Raw genomic sequence first — 25,228 nt, forward strand, 5'->3', positions numbered from 1 at the left:
TCAGGAAATGTTAATTGATTCTCACTGGAGCTTGTTAGTGCATGTGAGAATTGATTTTAATTATGTATCTCCTTTTGTCACAGCTCTGTTCTATTATCACATGTAGTCGAAAGGAATTTGATATGTGCAAGAACGAAGTATACTGTGCTACCAAATTTGTATTGAGTTTCATAAATGACAGACTTTTTCCTTGTACGGTAAGTCATTTAATGCCTGGTACGAAGGAAGAACAAAACCCTAAGGTATCATATTATCTGTAAAATACCCTGTCTGTAGTTGCATTTTCTTTAAAACTGAATTCAGAAAATAATTAAAACAGATGATCATCTTTCCTGATCCTTCAGGTTTATGTCAAAGGTCAACAGTATGAATCTGTAATGGATTTAACCCTAATTAATTAGCCAAGGTAGAGCACTTGCACAGCAGAATAAATTATATGCTTAAAGAAGACCAATAGCAAATAGTTGTGAAGTCACTTTATATTTGATTTCCCATGAAAAGACATGTAAATACCTCTATCAAGTTAACACAACAAAATGACTATTACAGGGCTAGTCCTAAAATTTATAGCAGTGACACTTATTAACCAGGTATTTCTCTCCAACTTTTACTGAAAGATAAAATAGAAGAAGCATTTTCCTTCACTACTTTTAGTGTATAAGAAGGTGGATTTGAGGATCTTGTCTATGTTTTACTGCACTGCAAACTCTATTGCCATGACATAGAGCACAGAGGGATTACAATGATTATCAAACATCCCTAAAGAAATGCAAAAAATAATTGCAACAAAATTGGTGTATTTGTCCACAGAATAATGAGTTTTATGAGTTTTCAGTGAGAATCTGGGCAAGAAAAGGAGTATTTCAGAGATCAAGTATAACATTAAGAACATAATCCACATTCTGTTGAGAAATGTGTGGAAAAAAATAATCTTAACTTCAGCTGGAGCTAGTTTTTGCTAAAGGAAAATTTATAGGGCAACATTAAAATTTCCTTTTTTGAGCTTCCAGCATATTCTCTACCTTGAAAAAGAGATTTTCCAAAGAATAACACATACATCTAATCATGAATAAATCTAATTACACTAAACAATGCTTAATGTAGATAACAGAACTGTTCTGAAGAATTTGTGGACTTCTGAATCTTTTGTTCTTGAAAAGTTCTTTATAACAGAACTCATTAACCCAAATTCTGCCTGCAAATCTTGACCTTCAAGCTATCATCCTTCTTTCCAGTCTACATTGCAGTCACATAGTGAAAGCAGAAGACAGTTCCTGGACCTTTTCTGCTGGATTCTGGTGTTTTAATTATTAGCTAAAAGAAATTCGAATCATTTTGCACAGTAAAATTCAGAATGCAGTGAGAAAGTCTAAACAGCATTAGCCTTATGCTTTCCTAACTCGGGTCTTTAACACAAAGAATATAAAATCATTTTCAAACTCTCTAAAGAATAATCTGAAATTCATTGAGATCAATGTTACTCCTTTTGGTGACTTTGCTGGGCTGCCTTTTTTCTTTGTTGTGATTATACAAGAGAAAGTCTGCCTTACTTTCATTTTTTTGAGGATTGAAAAGAAGCTGATTCATGGCACATAAATTGCCATAAATCATTATGGCAATAATCATTATTATTGTAATACATATTTGGTTGCTCATGAGCATTCTGTAGCTGTGCAGATTACATAGTGTAATAATTGAAGGAAGAAGAGCCTATCCAATTTTAAAAGAGAAAATGTATAGGTTTTGTTGGACAAAAACCACTTTTACATATGTCATAGAGGGAAAAGTGCTAAATCTACTTGTGCCAGAGCATTATGCAAATACAGTAAAACTTTGAAGATTTTAGGCAATTCACACAGTTTTTCCTAACCTTCCTTTATGAGGATACAGCATCCTTGGTCTCTGAAACCCCTTCTACAAGGCACAATGTATTAAACTTTTTAAAGATTATTTGTGGAAAAATGGTTTCTTTGTCATTCAAGATGTGTTTTTAGGCCTATAATTTCCTTCAAGTGAGCACAATTCCACTAGCAGCAGTATATTATTTTGACAGTAAGTCAGTTGGCATAAGACTTCATTGTGTATGCCTTTTGTTTATATAATCCTTCCTAACAGTAACAAGGTGTTTACTGTTCAGCAAACACATTTTATTTTAACTGCCAACAGTAAAACTGTCTGATAAAGTTTGATTTAGCTAAAGAAAGCAAGTTCTCATTTAGCCCAAATAAATCCATGGTGCTATAGACAGCTGTTTGGAGTACATAATCCCCCGAGCTCTTATAGTGAGGCAACTCTTGCTATTGAATGAGCGAGAGAGAGCAGGCTCAGCTGTTCAGGATGTGCTCCATTACAACTGTAATCTATAGCATCGTACTGCCATATTGTGAAAGCATTACTCACATTCAGCGGCAGTGAAGCAAATACTCCTCTGACAGATGCTCTGCAGACTGACAGCTGACACCCTAAGCTGAGGCCTATAGATTTTTCACTAAACACGTCCTGCAGCCCGGATCGATGTGGCCTGGCTGTCTGCTGCACCCCATCCTCCTGCAAGGAGATCAACATCTAATACCGCTCCTGCAAGATTCTCAGGGAGTTAACTGTCTCCAAGTGGAAAAAGTTCAGATTTCAGAGAAACAATGAACACAGACACTTCTCAAAATAACAGCATTTTGATGCTTGAGAGAAGGAAGAATTCGTAAGCCTAAAGGCATTTTTTCTTCCAGTTTATGGCTGACTTTATCCTGGAGAAATTTGCCAAAGAAATGCGATTTTTAAGGCTGATATTATAAAAACTTTTGAAAGCAGCAGGGGAGAAATAGCTGATCTGTCACATGGAGTCCAAAAGAGATGTTTGTAGTAAATGCAAAACAAAAAAGACTCCAGTATTTGCTTTCTGCCAAAGTAAGAATATGCAGTTAGAATACGTACACAGGCAGAGATCAGGATTTGCGTAGTAAGCCAATGCTGCATTTTTTTTTTTAAGAAAAAGCTGTAGAATTAATCATTTTACCGTAACCACTAACACAATCTTCTAGCCTTAACCTCAATGTACTGGTAAAGTATTTTGCTTCTTCCCACCCCCCCCTTTTTCTTTTATAGGTCTACTTCATTAACACGGCTCCTGCTCCTCTTGAAGTCACCAGCATTACTCCTGTAATTCACTGAGAACAGAAGCTGGCCCATAAAGCCGTTGTGGCTTGGAAAATACTTTCAGGAATGATAATTAGTTCAAAGCTGAAAAGCAGTCACTTACCTACAGTGAATATAGGCACAAGTACAGAAAAGAAGACAAGCTGGTTTTGAAGCATACTGGGGAGATTTAAGTATAATTTCTGTGCTGGAATTTAGTGACAATTGGGTTGTTTTTTATTCTCTTTTATTACTTGTGCCATCTTCAAACGGTCTAAATGCCAAGATAATAACCTTACAATAGATCTGGGAGTTCCTGAAAGGGCAACTATCTCTGCTTCTCATTTTCATCCTGCCACAGAGCACATTGTGTGGAAAGACAAACAGATGTGTATGCCTTCTTGCAGTAGGATTACCAGAGCAGGGTTAATTGTAAGAACTGAAATTTCTCCTTCTGACTGAGCAGCTTCATGTTTTCAGAGTATACCTTGTGGCTGCTTTTCAACATTTAGAGTATGGATTCACTCCTTGTTTGGTGTGTGCATTTAAATTCACATTGCACTAGTGTTTTGTAAATGTATATGTAAAAGGCAAGTGATTATGTGCAAAGCGAAGGAAGGCTACTCATTAAATACACAGAGAAGGGGATATCTGGCAAGGTTGTTGCAAGAGAGAGAGGCAAATAGGCAAGAGTGCTCATAATTTGATTGAGAAACTTAGTAATACCACTAAAAGATCACCTGTTAAAGTTATTTTCTCACTGTTTTTCACAAACTGCTTTTGTGTTCTAATTCCTGAGCACATCATGGTCTGTAGAAGAACAGACACACTGTGTGTTTGCATAGTCTCACCAGAAGTTCCATTCATCTCTGCAATACTGGTGCGTGTAACAATGAAAACGCCATCGAAAAACACTTGTACTGAACATGGTTTGCTCAAAAATGTGAGAAGGTTTTCTCACAGCAGTTTTACTGATGTAATTGAATTTGCATAGAACACCTCAATGTACAATGTTATGCACTTATTTGGACACATGCACCGGAAATTAGCCAGCAAGGATGTCAGTGCATGTCAGCTTAACGGATGCCGTGCTCGAATATGTGGTGCATCTAACTTATAAATGAGGAAGATCTTGTGTAGGAGCACATTGCTGCAAGTGTATGCCATTATTTAATCCATGAAACCATATATTATACACTGTACATTCAGAAGAGAAAGGATTTGTAGATAATTACCTAATCATTGCGCTCATCAGAAAATCAATAGACATTAACATAACATGTTCAATGGATTAGAGAGATCTTTGTCAGAAATGAATGTCCTTGCTTCACATGAATTAATATAGGTCCATTTAGGCAAAACCACTCTATTACACTGCATTGTACAAGAAAATATCAAAATCTCATCAGTGCACATAGCAGAAAGCAAAAGAAATCCCAAATTAAAAACAGGCAAAGAGTAAATCTAGCCACCAGGGAGGTGTAAAATGCAGATGGCTCACAGTCAGATTACCTAAACCATGTATCTCGTCGCAAAATCATCCTAACTGTTCAGAGCAGGCTCTCCATTTCGTCTGATCCTTTTAGAACCAAAAGAAACTGTTTTTATAATGTCCTATCTCCCCTTTAGGTACTATTACTGGGGAGCAATTACATGTTTGATAGTCAGCACCACCTCTGGTGATCATTCTGCTGCTGACACTGAGGCTAACGCACAAACAAAAAACTGTGTCTGCAAATGGTTTAACAAATGCAGTTAAGCTGATAACACAGCCTCTTCAAAATAGAGAAGATGAAAATGTCTGAACTGAACCTAGTGAGCTTTTGGAATTATTTATGCCTTGAGACATACTGTGCCCATGAGTATGTCTGGATCCAGGTCCATGTAGGCTGTCTGCAAGGCATAAACATGTACGAGAAAAAGTCCGGGATAATTTTTTGTTCTAGTTCCATAGCAAGCTAATAATAACAATAATGTTCCCATTTTTACAGCATCTTATAGCTAAGAATTTCAAGATATTTTGCAGTGACGATGCCACTTTAAAAAGGAAGAAACAAGGAAGTAGCTAACTTCTTAGGGTCAGTTTCACCCTGCTCCAGGTATTAACATAACTGTAGAGAGGGTTCACATTGGCTTTGGGAGGAAGGCCCTGTGCTCACATTTGCCAGTGCTCCACCAGCATGCAGGCAGCTCAGCTTGCATCCCCCAGGGCTCCCTGTGGAAGGCAAGCAGCAGGCAATGCACAGCACACTGACCATCAGGGGTTGCTGCATGGTGCTGGTGTGCTCAGCAGAACAAGGAACTCCAACTATGTGCTAAGTCCCAGCATCTTCCTTCCAGGAGGCTACGGAGAAGCAGAGCTGTGAATTATCAACAGATTGTCTGTCCAGTTTCATCTGTTACCTCCTCAGTCCCTCCAGCAGAGCAGAGAGGTTGGTGGAGGATATCCCCACCATGCTGCCTCCCCAGAGGAAGCCAGCAAGAGAACTGGGAACCAGAGAAATACAACTGCCAGCAGCAGCAGCACCAGGACCAGTAGCAACAACTAGTTATGAAACATAATACTTTAGGATGCAAGTAGGGAGAAGATATGCACCAACAAACCCAGACACAAATGAACTTCTTAATAATGCTGCCCCTGGGTCTTTAACTTGCAGCCATTAAGATAAGCCACAAATAAGCCAGTAAAAGTCACCAGCTTCCTACTAGACATAAGGACTTAGATATGGACTATTGCTCTAAGTATCCCAAAGGCTGGGGTCAGGCATTTTACGTTCCTGTCTCACAGATCTTACAGAAAATATTCACACAAGCGTGAAGCACACCTGCAGCAAAACCAAGAAAACCCTCAGCTCCCTGATGTTTTCCAGTATACAAAAGATGTAGGACTGAAATTGAACCATACCTCTGAAGGGCCAGCATCAGCCTTCAGAAAAACTTAGATATTACTTTAATTCTACTTTGGGAGCTGAAATACTTTAAGGACATTGACTGATATTTGTCAGAGGTTGATTTTTATTCTGCTGCAGTGAAATATGCAATCATTAGCAGCAGGACCAAATAGTCTGAACCAGAACAAAATAGCCTGTTTCCAAATACCTCACTGGAGGCTTACTTTTTTTTTTTTTTATAGACTTTGGTAATTACCAAGAAAGACAGGCTCTCTTCATGCTTTAAAGTTTCTTAGAAGCATCTTTATATCCTTTTTTTATAACCACCTACCTCTACCATTATATTAAAGCAAACCCTGCTGAAAGCTGTTAAGAGGAACTTATATAAACTAAATACAGCCTATAGAGATTGTGGAAAAAAATAACAGGAAAGACAGCACACATGACCATAAAATAATTTAACTCTTTTAGAGAAGAATTCAGGGGTATCTGCTTTATGTGTGCACTGCAAACACTATATTAACTGTGGCAGTAGAGGTACATCAAATAAGAACCAGATAAATCATCAAATTCTTTACTGTTAGGATTCTATATTAAATCATGCAATGGGCTTTATATTATTGCTTTTTCAAAATCTCAGTGAATTTTCTGACCCTTGCTTTTGAGATTGTGGACATGTGATTAAGAGCAGTGCATATACAAAGAGCATGCAAATACAATTACGTTTTGCAATACTTTCAGATCTGGCCTCCAAATTCCAGCTTCAGATATGTTTAATACCTATTCGTTATCATTATTGGATGCAGTATCTCTTGATTCTTTGAAAACAATTAGAAGTGGAAGAGACCTGTTATGCCAAACACAGATAGATGTTTATGTTTATATGTGTATATGTTTATACTGTCAAGATAGACAGCATTTTAAAGTCAAGTATCTTTAAACATTTGACAGGATGGGGTGGCTTCCCCAGTTCCTTCAGGAAATTATTCAATTGCCCAAAAGAGCAAAGCACAGGGGAATTTTCACCTGACACTTCATCTAGGTTTTCGCTATCCAAATTGAACAGTTTCATACATGTGGAGTCATCAGGCGATAGCCCCTCTTCCATGCACATTAAGACTGCTGCAGAGAAGATTGCTAAAATGACAGCCAAGCATATTGTGCTTCTTCTGTTGCCATTGCTTCAGCTGCGTAGCTTCCAGAGTGAACTGTACGTGTACTCTCTCAGGGACCTGTAGTTGGTACAAGAAAATAAATATTATTTCACATCAGAAGCAATGGTACTTGTATTTTATATCTCTTGCATATACACGTGCATGCAGAGTGGTAAACCCAATTAGACCAAAGAGGGCATATGCACATCCTTGGAGAGAGAAAGCTCAGTCCTTACAGTGTTAAACATTTTGGCTACAACTGTGTATATGTTTATACAGGCATGTGCATGTGTGTTCTGTCTTCATATGGTGTCACTGCATTCAGGACAGCTGAAGCTATAAGCTTATCCCTTCTGCATATTTATGTGACAGAAATGTGGAAGCTCTCCTCTGATTAAACAGAAGTTTCACAATTCTCTTCATTTCTCTCCCACCCAGAGAGAAATGCATTCTGCACTTCATGATCAGGACTTCAACATTTACAACTGGATCATTTCTCCCTCTGTCTAGTCTAGGATTTCTGAGCCCTTACTTGGAGCACAGCACGAGTCTATTTCTCCCTCATGCAGCATGCAGCCAGAAAGGACAAGCTACAATCCCTCCCTGAGTTCATATTCATTCTCCTCAGAAGTCCTGTATACCAGAAAACAGAAAGTCTTCCACTTTTCTACGGATGTTTTTAGACCCTCTTCCAGAAGCTGTTGGTCCAAACCTGTTTTTTGCTTAAAGTCTGCACTGAAACAATGCAGGGAGAGCAGTGTTTGCTCTCGTGTCTTGTGTTCTATTTTATTAACCTGTGCATTGACAAGGTAAATGCTCGGGCACATGAGCCCAGTTCTAGGATAATAAAATCTCAGATGAAATCACTTCAGACACCAAGGGAAGTCCTGCCACAACGCTCCCTGGGACTGTTTCTCTGTCAGTTGTACACAGTTCAACGTCCCCATCCTCATCTTCACATTGTCACAACATGGGAGAGCTCAGTATGACATTTTTTATTTTTTTTTTTAGTAAATGAAAACACCACTAAAATGGAACTGGGCCAAATTCTCTGCAGTGGAAGAAAGAGGTCATCTGTGTAGACTTCAGGGTATAGCTTTGCATCTGTAACTGTAAAAAATGTGGCCAAATGTTTTCCTGATCTCATTTTTTAAACGTGTTTATTTGATTTTATTTTGCCAGCAAATTTATGCAAGTATGATTTATATGTAATAATCCCCATATTTTTTTAATTACCTTGCCATAAAACCTGAATAACTCCCCCTACTTTGATCTCCAACACATTCTGGAGAATACTGCAGCAGGCATGCCTAAATCAGTTAAGCCATGCACAGAGCTGTTCCTGGAGGGAAGCTTTCCCACATCAGAAGATTGTGTAATAAAACTTAACACAGCTCATTAATTTTCTCTCTTAACCAATGCATCTGACAAGAAGTGACTTTGAAAACCTAAAGGAATGACACAACTCTTATGCTTTGCGTGAAACATCTGTTTCCAGCTCCTTTGCTATTAAATTGACATCTTTTTATTTGAAAAGTTCCTTTTATTTCCCAACTTCCTGCAATTGGTAATGTATATATCCCAAAGAGCTTAAATTCACAGCTTTTAAAACTTGATTAACTAAATGCTGGGTTATTCCTGTCCCAGAGGAAAAAATGCCTCTCTCTGCACAGACAGATTAAGTGGTACAACTCAGTTTTTTAATCAATTATTAAGAATTTGTTTATTCAAGCAATGTCAGACTTCATAAAGCATCAAAACAGACTTCAAATCCCCAAATAATGTAAACACCAGTGTGATTGCATATGAAAAATATTAGCATTCTCGGATCTGGAAAATCAATAGAACGTGAGCATGTCGTACCCTCTCGTCCATGAAGGCCACGGACAATATCATGTTTCTTTCTGACTGTGAAAACCTACAAAGCCAGTTGCAGAAGTCTTGTGTGAGGAGTTGAGGTGATTTTCAGCGGAAGCAAAACACCCTCGTTACTGTGATTTTTCCTTGAAAATCACATCATTCAGCTCCACATCCATATTATGTTGCTCCATTTAGTTTGCAGTTCCTCGTACACTGAGGAAGAGAAGACAAAAAAGGCCTGGCAAGCCTTCCCCAGACCATTTCATGTTATACGTAGATATCAAGCACAGCTGAACTCTGGAAGCTGACTCAGTTCTACTCTGAAGAACAAGACAAATGTATTTAATAGCATGTTGTGTTTGTATAGAAGTTAAGTATTGCTTTGGTAACTCTGGTAAACCAGCTACACCCTACCAACTAACACAATTTTAAGACCTTTGAACTTGTTTATACACTTCAAAAAACTTTAATCTCCAGTGTAGTTTAGGATTAAAAGAGACATCTCCAGGTGGGACAGATTAGAATTCACAAGTAGTGCCACAAACCGAGTACGGTTGCCTTTGAAAGAAATCAATGTTTATGCAATTTTCTTTGCCACATAGTTAGCAAGGAGCACATAGAATTAAAGGATTAAAGATTCTCAGCAAGTGTTTATTAACCAGACATGATTTTAAAGATTAATTGGGCAACACCCTGAAATTACACCTGCCTCAGTAAAAGTACTGAAGTGCACCAAGTCCATGCAGGGGGATTGGGGATGAGGATCAAAATCAGAAGCACCTGAGGAATAGCTTGTTATGAAGAGGAAGCTCTTCCTCCTCTTCCTCTTTCCTGGGCTGTCATCGTGTTTGCGTGGTGCGCGAGTCTGAGCCCAAGGCTCGGCTCCTCACTGTGAGCATGGATGTTGCACTCTCGGTCTTGTTTCTTGGGGAGGAATGCCAAGTTTTGCCAGATCTATTCTTAACCCCTGTCAGTCCCAAGTATGGGCCATGTTATTACACACTCCACAAAGATGGATTGTACTTGGTTAGCATGTCCCTTAAACTACCTTTATGCTGTGGTGCTCACTATCAAAGGAAGCATGAAGGGTTGCAAACAGTGCTTGTATTTTACAGTCCCCGTTAGATAAATGCTTAACAGGAAGACAAAAAGAAGGAAAGGGGAAGAGTATGTCTCAACTAATATTGCCAAGCTATGCAATAAGTGGGAAAATAAGGCAGTATGTGTCCAAGATGAACACAGTTTACACAATTTATAGGAGCAGGGGAACTGAGCAAACAGAGCAAGTCAGAGATTTTTGACACGTGTGAGGAGGAATGCACTCCTTAACCCCTGTGGTATGTTTATTTTGGGGAACCAGAAGATGGCTGAAAGGTACATTATAATATGAATCAACCCTAATATTTGCACTTTGGTGCCAGCTTGGTCCATCACTGGGACTTTTTAAAGCATGGCTTAGGCAAACATACAGGAATAAACTTGCATCTGGCAGGGAGTGGACCACCTGCTCTCTCCCAGCCCTCTTTGCTCTGATTTTGATATTTCTCTCACAACAGCTCAGCATGTTTCAATTTCTATTTATTTTCTCGTAACAGGGATAGCCAGCCTTGCTAATCTACATTTCATACCAACATTTCAACAGGGCGGAACAAGGAGATGACCCAAGGAGCTGCTCAAGAGCTGGTCTAAGCTGCCTTGCCACCAAATCTCAAGGCTCCTGGGTGATACAGCATCAGCAGCTGTAACCCACTTGATCTGTCCCACAGAGGGGCTTCAGGTTGCCCAGAAGTCTCCAAGCACATGACAGTGACCTACTTTGGGAGCCCTGTCTGAGCTGTTCAATCACTCTGACGATGTTACAGATTGGATACCCTTGCCCCATGAAGCAAGTGATGAACATCACTGTATTAGCAGCACAGAAATAAATAACTTGCCCACATTTGCACAGGAAGATTATGAGCAAACTGGTAATAATATCCAGATTTGCTGCCTCCCACTCTGCTGCATGACAGAAATGTGACACACTTCCACAAGCTGTGCCCTAGCCTTGAAGAAAGGGGAAAGAGACAAGCAAAAGTCACACAGGAAAAACAAAACAAAACAAAACAAACAAACAAACAAAAACACTAAGCAGTGTATGGCAGTACAAATATCTCTTCTGAGGCAGTGGTTTAATGTTTGCAAGTATTAAGGAAAATAGAGGAACTGTCCAAACTTTCCAGGAGCAATTTCCCATTAGGGGGTCTGAGGGAAGAGGTTCATAAGGCAAAGAATGAAAGCTTTCATCTGGGTTATTTTTCCAACCATATAAAAAAGATGATAGAAATTGCAATTCAGAGAACTAGTGGAGGAGAGATGGAAGTAAAGACAAACTGAATCATGTTTAATAAAAAAGTTTATAGTCATTGCCAGCAGGATTCTATCCAGCTGGCACATCGTGGTCCTATCACAAGCTGCACTCAGTGAATTAGGGGCTGTGTTATTACTCCAGCAATGTCACCTGCAGACCTATTTAACCTCACTGTAGGGGCAAAATTTTTTCCTAGGCTACCAGATACTATTTTGTCATTATTAAACTTAATTTCATATGTCCTGCTCCTACCTGATATTGTCCTTTATAGTGGAAGAAATACAGGCTGTCATCAACGATGTCGAGGACAATAAAAAAGAAGAGAGAAGAACAACAGTGAAACTGGCACCATGCAGAAAGCCAACCTAAAATTTATGTATGACTTTTTTCCACTAATATTCTGAAAGTGAATCATTGCAGTGCGTACACCTGGTTGTAAGTCTTATATAGAGAGTATGAGAAAAAGAAAATGCTGCCCAGTCTCTTTCACACCTCATCTTAACATTTCTCTCACCACCATTTTCTTTCTCTCCTATTTCAACATTTTTCTCTTCCACAAAAGCAGAAATTCAAAAAATAAATTGCAGTTTTTTTTCCCTTAGTGTATTTTTAAACCCTTATAGTAGAAAAATTCCAGTATTATTCATTGTGCCTTACTTACTGAGACTTTGCATTTCATTTGTATCCAAGATATTTAAGAATAGCACAATCAAAGATACTTAGCCAAGGAAATTAGACGATAAAGAGCACAATATGCAAGACTTATAAAAAGCCATATTGCTGTGCAATGTGACTACATAGAATCAGTTCAATTGACAGGTCAGGAACTATGATACAAGGCAAGCATATGCAAATTATGAGTTACTCCTCAGTGGATATCAGGAAACATGATTAGTTCCAGCACAAAGTTGTCCAACAGGTCTAAACTTATTGGAGAAATAACTTTATTACAAGGCATCATGCATGACTTGGGCATGTAACTGCATTCACAAATGAAGCGAGACTGGCTTTGAGATCCACGTGAATGGAAAGGTTTGAAAATTTGCCAACTATATGTACAGATGATGCCAAGTTACTCTCAAATCTATATATCTGCCAAATCAGTTGCATATACTGTGTATCAGTCCGGTGATACAGGAAGAGAGGCAGTAAAGCCCTGCCTAAGATGTGGGTGCCATTGGAATTTGGCAGCTGTGCTCGAGCTGTAATTGGAACCAGCACTGCCCTGAACCCTCCAGCCCTGCAAACGAGAAGGGAGATGATCTCTGAGGTCGTCTGTGTCATCCCCTTACAGCTCTGGGCTGTTTTCATAATGGGGCCTTTGAACTCTTTGGTGTGTAGGAGCGGTTCCCAACATGTGTCCCTGCCTCTTTTGCAGGAGCAGAGGCACCTCGCCATAGCTCATGGGGGGCGGCTTCCACCCTGGCTTTGAAAGACACCGTGGAGGTGTGAGGTCCTGTAGGCTCACAACTGAAGAGGCACAGCACCAAAATGTCAAATTCCTGTTTATGATCAGGTAGATTAAATGCGCTGCATTCTACTGTGTCACCAATGCTCTATTGCCTACATTTTTAAGCAACTGTAAGGTTAACTTCTCTTGGTACCATAGAACTGTTAACGACTGTGCATTCCTATCTAGGCTCACATTACAAGTACAGCAAGACCAACAACCACTAATAAACATCTTAAGCTGCTCCAAACAAACAGTTCTTGATTCTTTTATAGGACTAAATTATATAAATTAACAAGAAGATGCAAGAAGCAATGCTTATGAAATGGTTTTAATGTGTTTGCTTTGCACTAAAGCACAACAGCTTGTAAAACTGTTTTTACAATTTTTGTGGTAACACAAACCAGGAAGCATTTCAGTGCAGTTAATTCTCTGAGATTGGCTAGAAAAGTACCATCATTTGAAAAATTTCAGTGACCCTTTCTGTTAAGGAAAGTAGTAGTTGATCTATGCCTTTCCTGACTAAGAATGGAATAAAGAAAAGCAATGCTTGATATTGATATAGCTATTAAAACAGCTACGGTCAGCTAAATTTTGTTTTCCATCTGGTGTTTTCATTTACACCTATGAAAAGTGAATACAAAAAAAAAAAAAAAAGGCTACCATTTGGATTAGGTGTTTTTTCACAGCCAGTAAGTGCAGAAGTGTAGAACTCTGCTAGGCAATGAGGAGCTAAGCCAACTCTGCATACATTAGAGGTATCATTTCTCCTTGGAAGGGCTGTCACACTTAAGTTCTCTTCCACACTGTCTCTGAAATCGTTGGCAAATCATATAATCATCTCCACACTTTGGTTCTCCATTTATAAACTAGGGATAATGTCTTCCAGCTTTGAATGTCACAATACTATATTTCTGGAAGAAAGTCTATCATTTGTTTCAGCTTCCAAACCTCTACTCCATGAAACAAATTCTAGAGCTTATTAGAGGCCTTTGTATAATTACCCCCTTCTGGCAGGAAGTCTGTGAATTTGCTTACAAGCACAAAACTTTCCCACCAGCACATTCGTTAAACTGGCTTTAGCTTAGATGGGGCATCACTGCATTTCTGGTATATTATAGATGATTCACCTTAGCAGCAATAACATCTTAGAAGGACCTTTTTGAATTCACAAATTCTCTTCTACTGGCATTTACATCCAAATTTCCAGCTGAGTGGGAAAACCAGAGGAAGCAATGAAGCCAGCAAATGGAAAGCAAGCTAAAGAAAGAAGTAAGCATGACTAGCAACCACGGAGGACAAAATATTAAATTATAAAAATTATCTTTGAGTAACTTTCAGTGTTTTTAAATCTGACAAGAACAAAAGACTTTCCTTTTACTTCCTTGTTCAGCAGTATCACTAGACCACTTGCCAGACATGGTCCGTTCAAGAACGGTTATCCTTTACCCTCAGAATCTTGCTATTCAGGTTGTGTTAAAACCCCTAAGACCTGCTGTACCAGCTCCTGTTTCCTGTCTTCTAAGGTCCAAAGCTTCAAAGCTCCCTTCCTGCAAGCAGACAAGAAACCTTTCTCCATAAAGAATGAATGTGCAGAAGTTTCTACAGAATATAAATGTTAAGAAAAGTGTACAACAGTAGGAGCTATTATGAATGCCAAAATAATAATAATAATAAAGGAAATCTTTCAAACATGATCTAAGCTGACATTAATGGGTCAATGCTTTATATCTGCTAGGTTGTGGCAGAGCTACCAGGACCACAAACATGGCTGTTGTGGGACTTCTCATGCCATTTTTGGAAGCAGAAACTCTGCTCCAGCTGGGAAGGGGCAGAATGCGTTCTTTCTTTCAACTGTATTTTGCCAAGCAAGTACTGCCGTTCTGGCCTTGTACCCAAACTTTCCATGCTGGGGCTCAGAAAAAGCCCTTCTCCACCCAAGTGCTTTCCAGGCTATGTCCTGAGATGTCCCCCTCACAGAATCTCATTTGTCATCCTTGTGTCCTCTCTCATATTACTGTCACTCGGCAGCAAATTTCTGCTCTTACTTTTCAGGGTTGCCAAAGCTTCTTTTCTCCTCAGTTTACTTGTCTCTATTTTAGGGTCTGCTAGGAAACATGAGACATTTTGTACCAACTATGATGTTAACAATTGCAGACATTGCTTTGCTTCATCATTTTAACAGAAAACAGCAACAGCAGTAAATATGATATGACAGTTGTAATGATGAGAATTACTGTCCTGAAAGAGAGCTCTGAATGGCTTATAAAGATCCCAATTTTTAAATGAAAATTAGTTTGTACTCTGAGGCATCTTATCATCACAGGGCAAATTACATTGAGTACTAAAAGAGCACAGGACAAGGCTTACTGTACCTCTGAGCCTGATCTCTCTAGCAGACTTGTACTTAAAAGGGGTGTTCAGAAACTGCGAACAGTTCAGAATAGGGTTAGAGGGATGGTTCTGTAGTTGGTAAACCCGTCTTTTCCTGAAAGACTAGAGAGACTCAAACTTATCCAAGATAATTTAAGTGCTTGACTTGATCATGGTTTATAAGCCCATCCATGCCAAAAATATTTCTCATCTTATAAATCATCCAATCTACTTTAAGCTTGCAGACAAGCATATGAAAAAGTCCAAGCTAGAGCAGACAAAATCAGACTAAAAAAATGTGCATTTTTTACTAGGGAGGTAAATTAGCACTAAAATAGTCTACTTGAGGACATAATATATTCCTTGTCACTTGAAGACTTAATAACAAAACCAAATGTTTTTCAACATTTGGTTGAACTCAAGCCTGTGAGTTTGATGTGAGAACAACTGGAGGAAATGGCTAGGAGGTCATCGTTAGGCTTTGTCCTCTCCTCATATTCTAGGAATCAACACAAAAGCTGCAGTCCTGGGGTGATATTTTCATGCCTTTAATTGTACTTGTCTGCTCAGGCAAACACTGCCAAATTCTACAGATATAGGATAAAACAAATGAGATGGATCTCTGCAAGCATCCCAGTGCAATGGTAAATGAGTTGACCTTGTTCACCGCAGAACTATTACATGAGTAAAGTCAATACAGTTCTGATTAATTAGTGACCAGCAGTGGCATTCACCAGTGGTAAAGGTCACACCTGACATAAGGCTTCTACCAAAACGGCCAGCTGAGCACAGCAGCTCCACGCATGGCACTTGGGAGCTTGGCACTGCACAAGAGGTGGGTGAGCTTGTATTTAGAATCATGGAACCATAGAATCATTCAGGCTGGAAAAGATCATCTAGTCCAACCTCTAACCTAGTACTAAAGTCCACCACTAAACCATGCTATTAGGTTCTAAATCTACACATTTCTTGAAGACCTCCAGGGATGGTGACTCAACCACTTCCCTGGGCAGTCTGTTCCAATGCCACACAACCCTTTCAGTGAAGACATTTCTCTTAATATCCTCCCATGGCATAGCTTGAGACCATTTCCCCTTGTCTTATCACTTGGTGCTTGGAAGCTAGATTACTGAGCTCAGGTCACCTGTCCTGCACTAGCATCTGCTCTCCCAGCCCAGGTAATGCAGACCTGCACCAGATAAGCCTAGCAGGGCTGCCTCAATGACAACTACTGGCTTTGGTCTATGGAGCAGAACTGTCTCCTCTTGAAGTAGCTGTGCCAGCCCAGAGAAGTTATGAAGGACAACAGCCCAACACAACCAGCCTTATGGCACAGCAGACCAGTGGGGTTATGACAGGTAACATTTCTCAAAATCACAGTCCTCTGTTCACTAATATAGGCCCCTGCTTCAAGAATACACTGTGGTACTCACAAGTCTACAGCCTATTTTAGTTTCTGCTTATTTTGATGTTAAGAATGAAGCACTGACTCTGGGTTGACCCTTTGCAACTAAACAGTGCAAAAGTTTACTACAAATTTATGTTACTTGCCAACAATCAGTAAAGAAGTTTTGTACTACACTAGAGGGAGAAAAAAAATGGTACCTCCCAACAACTCCTAAGTCCACAAGCCTGTCAGAAACATTATATCTTGTTCAGTTTGATTAAAGAGTTAAAGAGTGGGCATGTGGGGGGTCTTGTCTGGTAAAGTAGCCTTTGCTTACCAACATTTTATGTTTCCAGCTTTAGAACTCTTAAGAGGAATCAGCAAAAGAAGGTAGGAAGCCAGTGAAAGAGCACAGGTTAGAGTCCAGTATAAATCAGTAAGAGCCAGGGCTGCTGGCTCAAAAATAAAAATAAAATAAAATAAAATAAAATAAAATAAAATAAAATAAAATAAAATAAAATACCAGAATATCTCCCACTTCCACCCACCAACCACCCATTAATCACAACATCCTAAAATCATGGGCTGCTTCTGAAAAATTCTCCTTAGTAAGAAACCCAAAATCTAGGTTAGTACTTCATAACTTATGTGTTGCTCATTTATTTTGACAAGTTCAGTTTAATCCTTATGCATAATTCTTCCTAAGATACTAGGAAATGGAGATGGTACATTTTGTGAAATATGAATAATTATCTGAGGAATCACTACTGCACCCTGCTCTAAAGCCTTTAAGAAATTGAAAACACTGGTGTGTTTGTGGTCAAAAAAATACAGTACTGCACAGAATTCCAAAATATCTTACATGCAAGTATTTCAGTTAGTTTCAGTCCAGTTAAAATCGGTGGACATTCTGCTATGTCAAGACTATGGCTACTTGACAGATGATTGTTCCTGTAGGTGACTTCACCCCCAAAAATTGTACTTTTCTTTCCCTCCGTGTTAGCCAAATGGATCGACTGATTTTTGGGGGTACTTTGTAGTGACATTCTAAAGGCCTGTTATGACTTTTATAGCTAGTTACTTTAACACTGGAATTACACTTAAATGTGTGTCCACCTATACTGTATATAAATTGAATAAACAGTATGTAATTTGCTTCAAAAACACTGCTATCTTGAAGATAATAGAATGTGATTAGAATTTATCCCCTTCTGGCTATTTTCCCATTGAAGACTTACAGCTTCAGCTGGTAACTCTAACCTGCAAGAACTGTAAAACGTTGTGGTTTTGCCAAGTAGGACAGGGCTTAAATTACACTGCAGAGTAAATCAGCCAAAACATTACTAGCTTGTATGCATAGCTCAATCTTTAGGGATTTTTAGGATCATCCACAACAGGCAGAAAGCAGGTTATTGTTGATCTTAGACCATAATTTGAATATAGGAAAATATATTAGATAATTCAGCTGTACGTATCTCTAGAGAAATTAAAATAGAGAAGTTCTTAAACTGCAGTATTAGAAATTTAACTAGACAATAAATCTAAGGATGTGGGGACTGTCAAATGTCTTTTTAATTACCCTGTTCTTGCTCTAACATAAGAATGATTACAAAATATGTATATTTAATTAAAATTTTGGTTAGATCCGATACCAAAAGTAACACTGGAGTTCTTGATCTGCAACTGAGTGTTCATTTTATTCCAAGACATTGCTTAGGAAAACAGCCTCTTCTTTATTGAAGTTTCATATTTTACAAGCAAATCTGAGTGTTTTTAAACTATATTTACAATTTCCTAAACATATACACTGTCCTAATGGGAAAATAAACTCATGATATTATTGTGAGTTAAAGAGTCTGCTACTTGTTTAATATCTTGTTTTAGACTTCCCATAACTAGATATAAACGTCACAAGAAAAATGCAACTTTCATTAAACAAATTGCAAAATAGTCATCCCCGAGAACCCACTGGGGTACGTTTGTAATCAAATAACTTAACTCTCCACATTACTAATGCATATTTCTGGCTTTCTTACTTTTCTTAAAAGGAAACTGCTCACTACTAAAATATAGCTTTTAATTTGTGGAGGGTAAAAATTTAGTACTTAATAAGCATACTTACCAAAGACTTTTAAAAAATTAATAGAAACCAAATAAATCTTGGCTATTAAAAAAACATATTTGACACACAGGTTGAGTTATACCAGCCAGCACAAGTACACAGTAAGATTCCAGATGTGCTATTTTCCTGTACACTGACAGCTATCAAACCCACCCCTGCAATAAAAAAGTCATGAAATGGGTTTTTAATCAGGTCTAGATTTCCATTAGCCCATGAGGACTGATGTCTGTGTGTTGTGGTTTTTATTCTTTACAGCACATGCCATTGCTCTTAATATGTGGGGAACACATATTAAGTCTAAACCTTTTTTTGAGTAACCTCCTGAAATGGATTTTTTCATATCTAAATTGAAGCCAAATAAACATTATTAACAGCTGTATTTTTACAAAGTATTTGAAGGAGGGGTTAAACTCAGGATTGTTCAATTAACATTTCCCAGGCAGCACGTAAGATCAGCATGTCTGATGGATGGACAATGTGGAAAAAAGAAAAAAAAAAAAAAAAAAAGAAAAAAAAAAGGCACTGAAGTATGAAAAAATGTCAAGGGAATTCAAATAACATGATGACTTTCCATACAAATAAAATAAAACCAAAACTTTCCCTTTGCAAGACATTCAGAGTCTGACATTGCATTAATTCACATCTTCCTGGAAACTGTTAGATAGATATCAGTTTCTTCTTATATATTTATTGTAAACATTGGTACAAGATGTTCTGATTGTTTCCAGGAAAATACTATTAGTTACAGTTGTACAGAATCAATTTCACATAAAATCATACAGCACAGCTACAGAGAAAAAGAAATCTGTAGGCATCTACTGTAATGAACTAACCACTGTGGTTTATATCCATTGCAAAACTTTAGCAGAACAGTTGGCACCAGCAAAAATATTGCAAATTAAAGATATTAGAAGAAGCTGTTTAGGAAAAAACATTTAACCACAGTTAAAGGCTAACAGAAAAATTTAAATGATTGCTATTGTTTGTGTTCTAATAGGATGTAATTGACCTCAATCACATAAATAAAACAATCATGCAGACCAATATTTGGACTCATTAAAAAGCTGCCATATTTTATTAATTTGACTAGATGTCTAGAATTTGACATCTTATACCTTTGCAGTGCAAAGATCATTTACAATTACTGCCAAAATAATAGCTTACTTCATGAAAAAAAAGTGATAAGTAACGTGAAGTTTATAAAGCTGCCTGCTTTCCTGATACCCCAGTCTAAGTGTAAATATCCAGTCCTCCAAAAAGCAAAAAGAAAATCTAAAGGAAAAACCTTACTCAAAATTTCACTGTATGAATCAACAGCAAAGCTGAAACTGCCCCTCAGCAAATGCAATATGAGCTTTATTTTTGACGTGGCTATGAAGAAATGTGTTGGTTCAGTAACTTTAAAGAGCAGGTTTCAATTTTGCCACATTAAATCTGTCGTTCGTTCTTTTTTCTTTCTCTTTTTCTTTATGACCAGGCCATCTCAGCAGGCCGGTCAGGAAGGGCAGGGCCTACACTGCTGCCCAGGCACTATGCTCCTCGCTCTGCACAAACAAATTTAAGCAGGTTTCCAGCTGAGATTAAGGAAGTGTCTTCCTTCAAAACCAAAGCAGGCAGATCCTCACCTCATGGAAATTATCACTGGAGTGCCACAGAGAGCAACAACAACTTAACTTGGTTGAAAAACCCTCCAAGGGGACCTGCTCACTCATTATCCTTCCAGCCCACTCATGGCAAAAGCCACTTCTGAATAACACAAAGTTGTACACAGCTGGGTACATTTTCCCTAAGGGAAATTATATATATATATACACACACACACATATATATTAATATATATATATATATATATATATTAATATATATATATGTTATATATATATAATATAAAATAAAAAATACATAAAAAGTATATATGTGTTTCCATATATATATATATGGAAAGGGATTATGTTTTGCTCAGCAAGTTTCCATCAAAATTTAACTTTTTTTTTTTTTTCCCCGGTTTGTCCCCTCTGAAGCATAAAAGAAGTAAAGTGAGTGCAAAACCCTCCTGTGAATATCAAATATGAAGCATAATTCTCTATCCCCATAGGCAGGTGGGTCACCACTGCCCTACGCTTTGTGCCAAGGCAAGCAAATGCAGAGAAACAGCAACACTGGCCTTGCTTTTGTAGGTGGGAGGGCTTCCAGCCCGGGGCACAATGCCTGAAGCCCTAGCATGCACCCAGTGTGGAGCCCTCTCCAAGCTTGGAGGAGTCAGCCTTTCATCTCCCCCCTCATGGACCCCCTTGCCACACTCCAACGCAATTTCACATCAACATACATGACAGCACTTCTGTTCACAACACAGGATGGGATTCCTTCAAGTTTTCATCCACAGCAATGTTGTTGGTTTAGTCTTAGTCAGATCTATATGACTGAGTGCTTCGATTAAGTGATGGAATACCCTAGAAATACTTATGACATCCACACTAATACCAAATGAGTTCATGATGATTTACGTTTATTAGAGAAAAGAATATCAAAAGAATTATTAATAGTGCTACCACAAAGATTTGGAAATGGTTGACAGCCCAAGCTCAGAAACTGAGGAAGTGGATTTGGAGTCTGCAGAGAAGAATATGAGGTTTTCTCTTTTGGTAAATAGCAGCCTGTACAAATACTAAATCAAACAACCACTTCATTAATCTTTCTGTGATTTGGAGGGGGGGGGGGGGGAAGGAGGTTAAGGTTTTTCTAATAAAAGTCATATAAGCCTACTTTGAAATACATTAAAATAATGTTAATATCTGTGCATAGTTCTTACAGAGTCTGAGAGAAATTCTTTCCATTTTTCTAACCTTTCTATTTATTTCATTTGCTTGCAAAGCTAACCTGATTATTGTCTTATTGTCTGGTTTAAATAAACCAGAACTAACAAAATAACAAGAATAAAAACTAGACTAAAATTTAGACCATTCTCTGAAGGAACATTTTGCTTTGGAAAATTATATATATATATATATATATATATTTAGAAACAGAGAAATGTGAAAATATCAAACCATTGAAACACAGCCAAGTTAAGGTTCTCCTGGGCATTTTATACCACTTGGCAAATGTATGTTAACAGTAAAGATGATGAACCGCAAGCCTGAACTGCATAAACTGCATACAGCTATTGCTTAAGCCCAGTATATCATACTGATAAATAAATAAATAAATAAATAAATAAATGTATTTTTTATACTAAAGATAAATCTCCTCTTTCATGATCCCTGTTAAGAAAAGTACACCAGCAGATGAGTGATGAGAACATCATATAGTTGGCGCAACCTTTCTTGTGGAGATGAAAAGCAAAAATTCCCAACCCTCTCACAACCACACAGACTGGATAAGCTGTCTATGGAGAGAAGCATTACAGAAATGGTGCACATTATCTCAAACAAGATCTGAATTACTGTGCCAAGGCCTTGATGTCTTCACAGATTATTATAGCCAACACAGTTTCATGAGGGGAGACCTCATGGTGGCCTGCAGCTTCCTCACAAGGGGGAGCAGAGGGGCAGGTACTGATCTGTTCTCTCTGGTGACAGCAACAAGACCCAAGAGAATGAAGTTGCCACAGGGGAGATTCAGGTTGGATGTTAGGAAAAAGTTCTTCACTGTGGGTGATCATTAAGGCTTCCCAGGGAAGCACTCACAACGCCAAGCCTGCTGGAGTTCAAGAAGCACAATGCTCTCAGACATAGGGTTTGATTTTTCTGCATAGAGCCTGGAGTTGGACTCAATGAGCCTCCTGGGTGCCTTCCAAATAGGGATATTCTGTGCTTCTGTGATCAGTCAGATGGGTATCAGCAAGCATTTCTGGAAGAACAAGAGTCTGAGGATATACAGTAAAACAGATCAAATATATATATATATATATATATATATATATATATATATATATATATATATATGCATAGCATTACTAGTCCTTGGGTCCCACAGAGCCAATTACATTGACATTATCTTTAGAACGGGACAGGATAAATCTGTTTAGACTACCCTTTCTCCCATAGGCATCTCAAGAATTACCAGCCATGATAAACCCCTCTGTGGCTGCTCTTCTTACCTTCATCAAGTTGTCTTTTGGACAATGTAGCAATGGTATGATGAGGCCCTGCCCCTTTGGACTACAGAGCACCTCCCATCAAGTATGTGGCTTGTCAGTAAGATTGGCCTCTTTTCTTCCACACTTACATTGTGAATCCAAACAAATGAATACGTTGCCGGGGGAAACAAAAAACAACAACAGAACACCAAAAAAAACTCCAAGCTCAAAGTACCAAATTATACAAATACTGATGCTTTTCCATACTGACAACAAGCAGTACAGACCAAGACCATCAGCTTTTCTATCCAGCAAAGACTCTGAGGCTGCCCGAGGAGAGCTGCTACTTGGAAAGCATCTGTAGAAAACAACACCTGAAGCAAATCAAGGAGCGCTGTCTCAACCATCCATTGTGATGGATCTATCTTTCTGAAAATCTTCCCTTGTACTTTAGTATCGAATGTATTTTCTGACACTCGCCTGATTTTTATGCTTTGTTTACAGCAAAGTAGCATTACCGATAGTGTGCTGTGCTTGAGAAAGGAAGGCATGCACATGTGCACCTGCTTTTATGTTTTGCAAAGAGCTTTAAGATGAAGCTGATTGTGAAGGCACTGTACAAATTTATACACTATGGCTAAGTCAGAGCAAAAGGAAAACAGGCTGCCTAGATACTGAACTTTCAATTTAAACCACAAAGGTAGACGGCAAGCACTAATTCAGGAACAGGTGGCTTTTTGCTCATAATATTTTATGGCTTTCATTGCTTTACAGTGGAATGAGCTAACCCACAGCTCCCCTCTTGACCTACCCAACATCCTCAAGTTTAGTGAAAAACAGGTGTTTGGTATCTTGGCTTTTCCTGAGCTCTCCCACAATCCAGCAACTCTTTAGTTGTCTACAACTCTTACTTTCACTTGTTGGAAGGCAAATAATGGAAAGCAACAGGTACACGCTCATCAACTAAAAACTTAACCCACAAAAGCAGTATTTGTCTTTTATATCCTGTGTAGGTAAAAATGCAATAAAAGAATACAGAAATTCAGAAAATTCTCATGGAAACTTCTTATAATTGGACAGTATGATGAGCCTGCAGCTGTCAGGGATCAGTAATAAGTGCTGGGTTTCCCCTCTACCAGTACCAGGCCAGAGCTAAAAACTTAAATACAAACTTGCAGACAGTAATTTGGACATGAATATTGCAGCTGGCAAGTCCTTGCATTTCATGTCCCTGGAGCTTTATGTATATATTAGACATTGCCTTCTATTGACACCATTAATATTTGTATTGGCTCTTCTAGGAGCTTGCTGAGTCTTTTGCTGCAAGACAATGCCATGCAATGAGAAAAATGCAGTTAAAATGAATGGAGTAGTCTCATGAAAGCTAAAGCAGTTAAGGAAAACAAAACAAAACAAAACAAAACAAACAGGAATTTGATAGAAAATCCTAGCAGGTAGGTCATAACTCAGAGCAAGAGTAATATAGAGTGACACTCCTCTAAGCTGCCAGAGTTTCCATTTTCTTATATGGTGAAAGAATGCACAGGGGGCACTCACTTTATAGGTTTATCTGCTAAATGAATGCGGAAGAATAATCTTTTCTGAACAGTATTTTTTATTTGGTATCTTTGGAAAAGTCTATTGTTCATTATTTAAAATAAATAAATACATAAATAAATCCAAAGATAGATTAATAGACCTCTAGGCAGAGAAGTTGTGAAATCCATATACTGCTCACCAAGGCAATTTGAATACTTAAGATGCATATTCCATATGGATAAAATTACACAAATTCAAGTTGATACTTATTAGGAACTAAATAGGAGTTATTCATCTGAAGCACCTATGGCTTATGCATTTGACAAACGTGGCTGCAGAAAGAGATGCCTACTATTATATGAGACTGGTATTTTGTTTAAAGCGTTTTCTTGGACTTACTGTTTTTAAACTATGTGATCCAAGAAAAAGGAAAATATCTGCCTTCTTGTGGTAGATCAGTCCATGGGGATCTTTAATTTACTTCTTTTCCAACCTTAAACATTCAAGAGTAATGGAAGTGCAAGCTAAGTAATATTAAAAAAAAAAATAAAACAAAATAAAAATTGAAAAATGTATATACATAAAACAGATCTGTGAAGCTGAAGTGAAATATTTCAGATTAACTGGCTAGTTGATTAATGAAGCCAGAAGGAAAAAGTCCAGATCAACCTTAACATTGTGCGTGTGTGTGTGCAGGCGCGTGTATGTGTGTATGTTTCATGGAGTTCAAGTAACTGATATTTATACACTCTGATTTCTTTTGCCCTCATCAGTAGCCTACATCTTGCTTAGAATTATTTTAGAACTGATTTGTTTTTCTCACAGTAAGTTTCAGAGTTGATGTTTCAATATTTAATCTTCTGTTTGTTTGATTTTTTTCTCCTGTTTTTCA

The 25,228-nt window shown here is 38.2% G+C and overlaps 1 long non-coding RNA gene across 8 annotated transcripts in view; it reads right to left on the reverse strand.

The window, feature by feature from the left end:
• Positions 1-25,228, reverse strand: part of LOC110351925 (uncharacterized) — a 225,158-nt gene that overhangs the window by 71,398 nt on the left and 128,532 nt on the right. For 5 of the 8 annotated variants that reach the window (XR_011808259.1, XR_011808256.1, XR_011808257.1 and 2 more), the window contains one exon: positions 2,401-7,255. This is a non-coding gene — a long non-coding RNA (uncharacterized lncRNA). The remainder of the gene's footprint in view (positions 1-2,400; positions 7,256-25,228) is intronic. The other 3 variants (XR_011808260.1, XR_011808258.1, XR_005264832.2) reach the window with 2 other exon arrangements.

Source organism: Anas platyrhynchos, chromosome 3, assembly GCF_047663525.1.
Source record: "Anas platyrhynchos isolate ZD024472 breed Pekin duck chromosome 3, IASCAAS_PekinDuck_T2T, whole genome shotgun sequence".
NCBI lineage: Eukaryota > Metazoa > Chordata > Aves > Anseriformes > Anatidae > Anas > Anas platyrhynchos.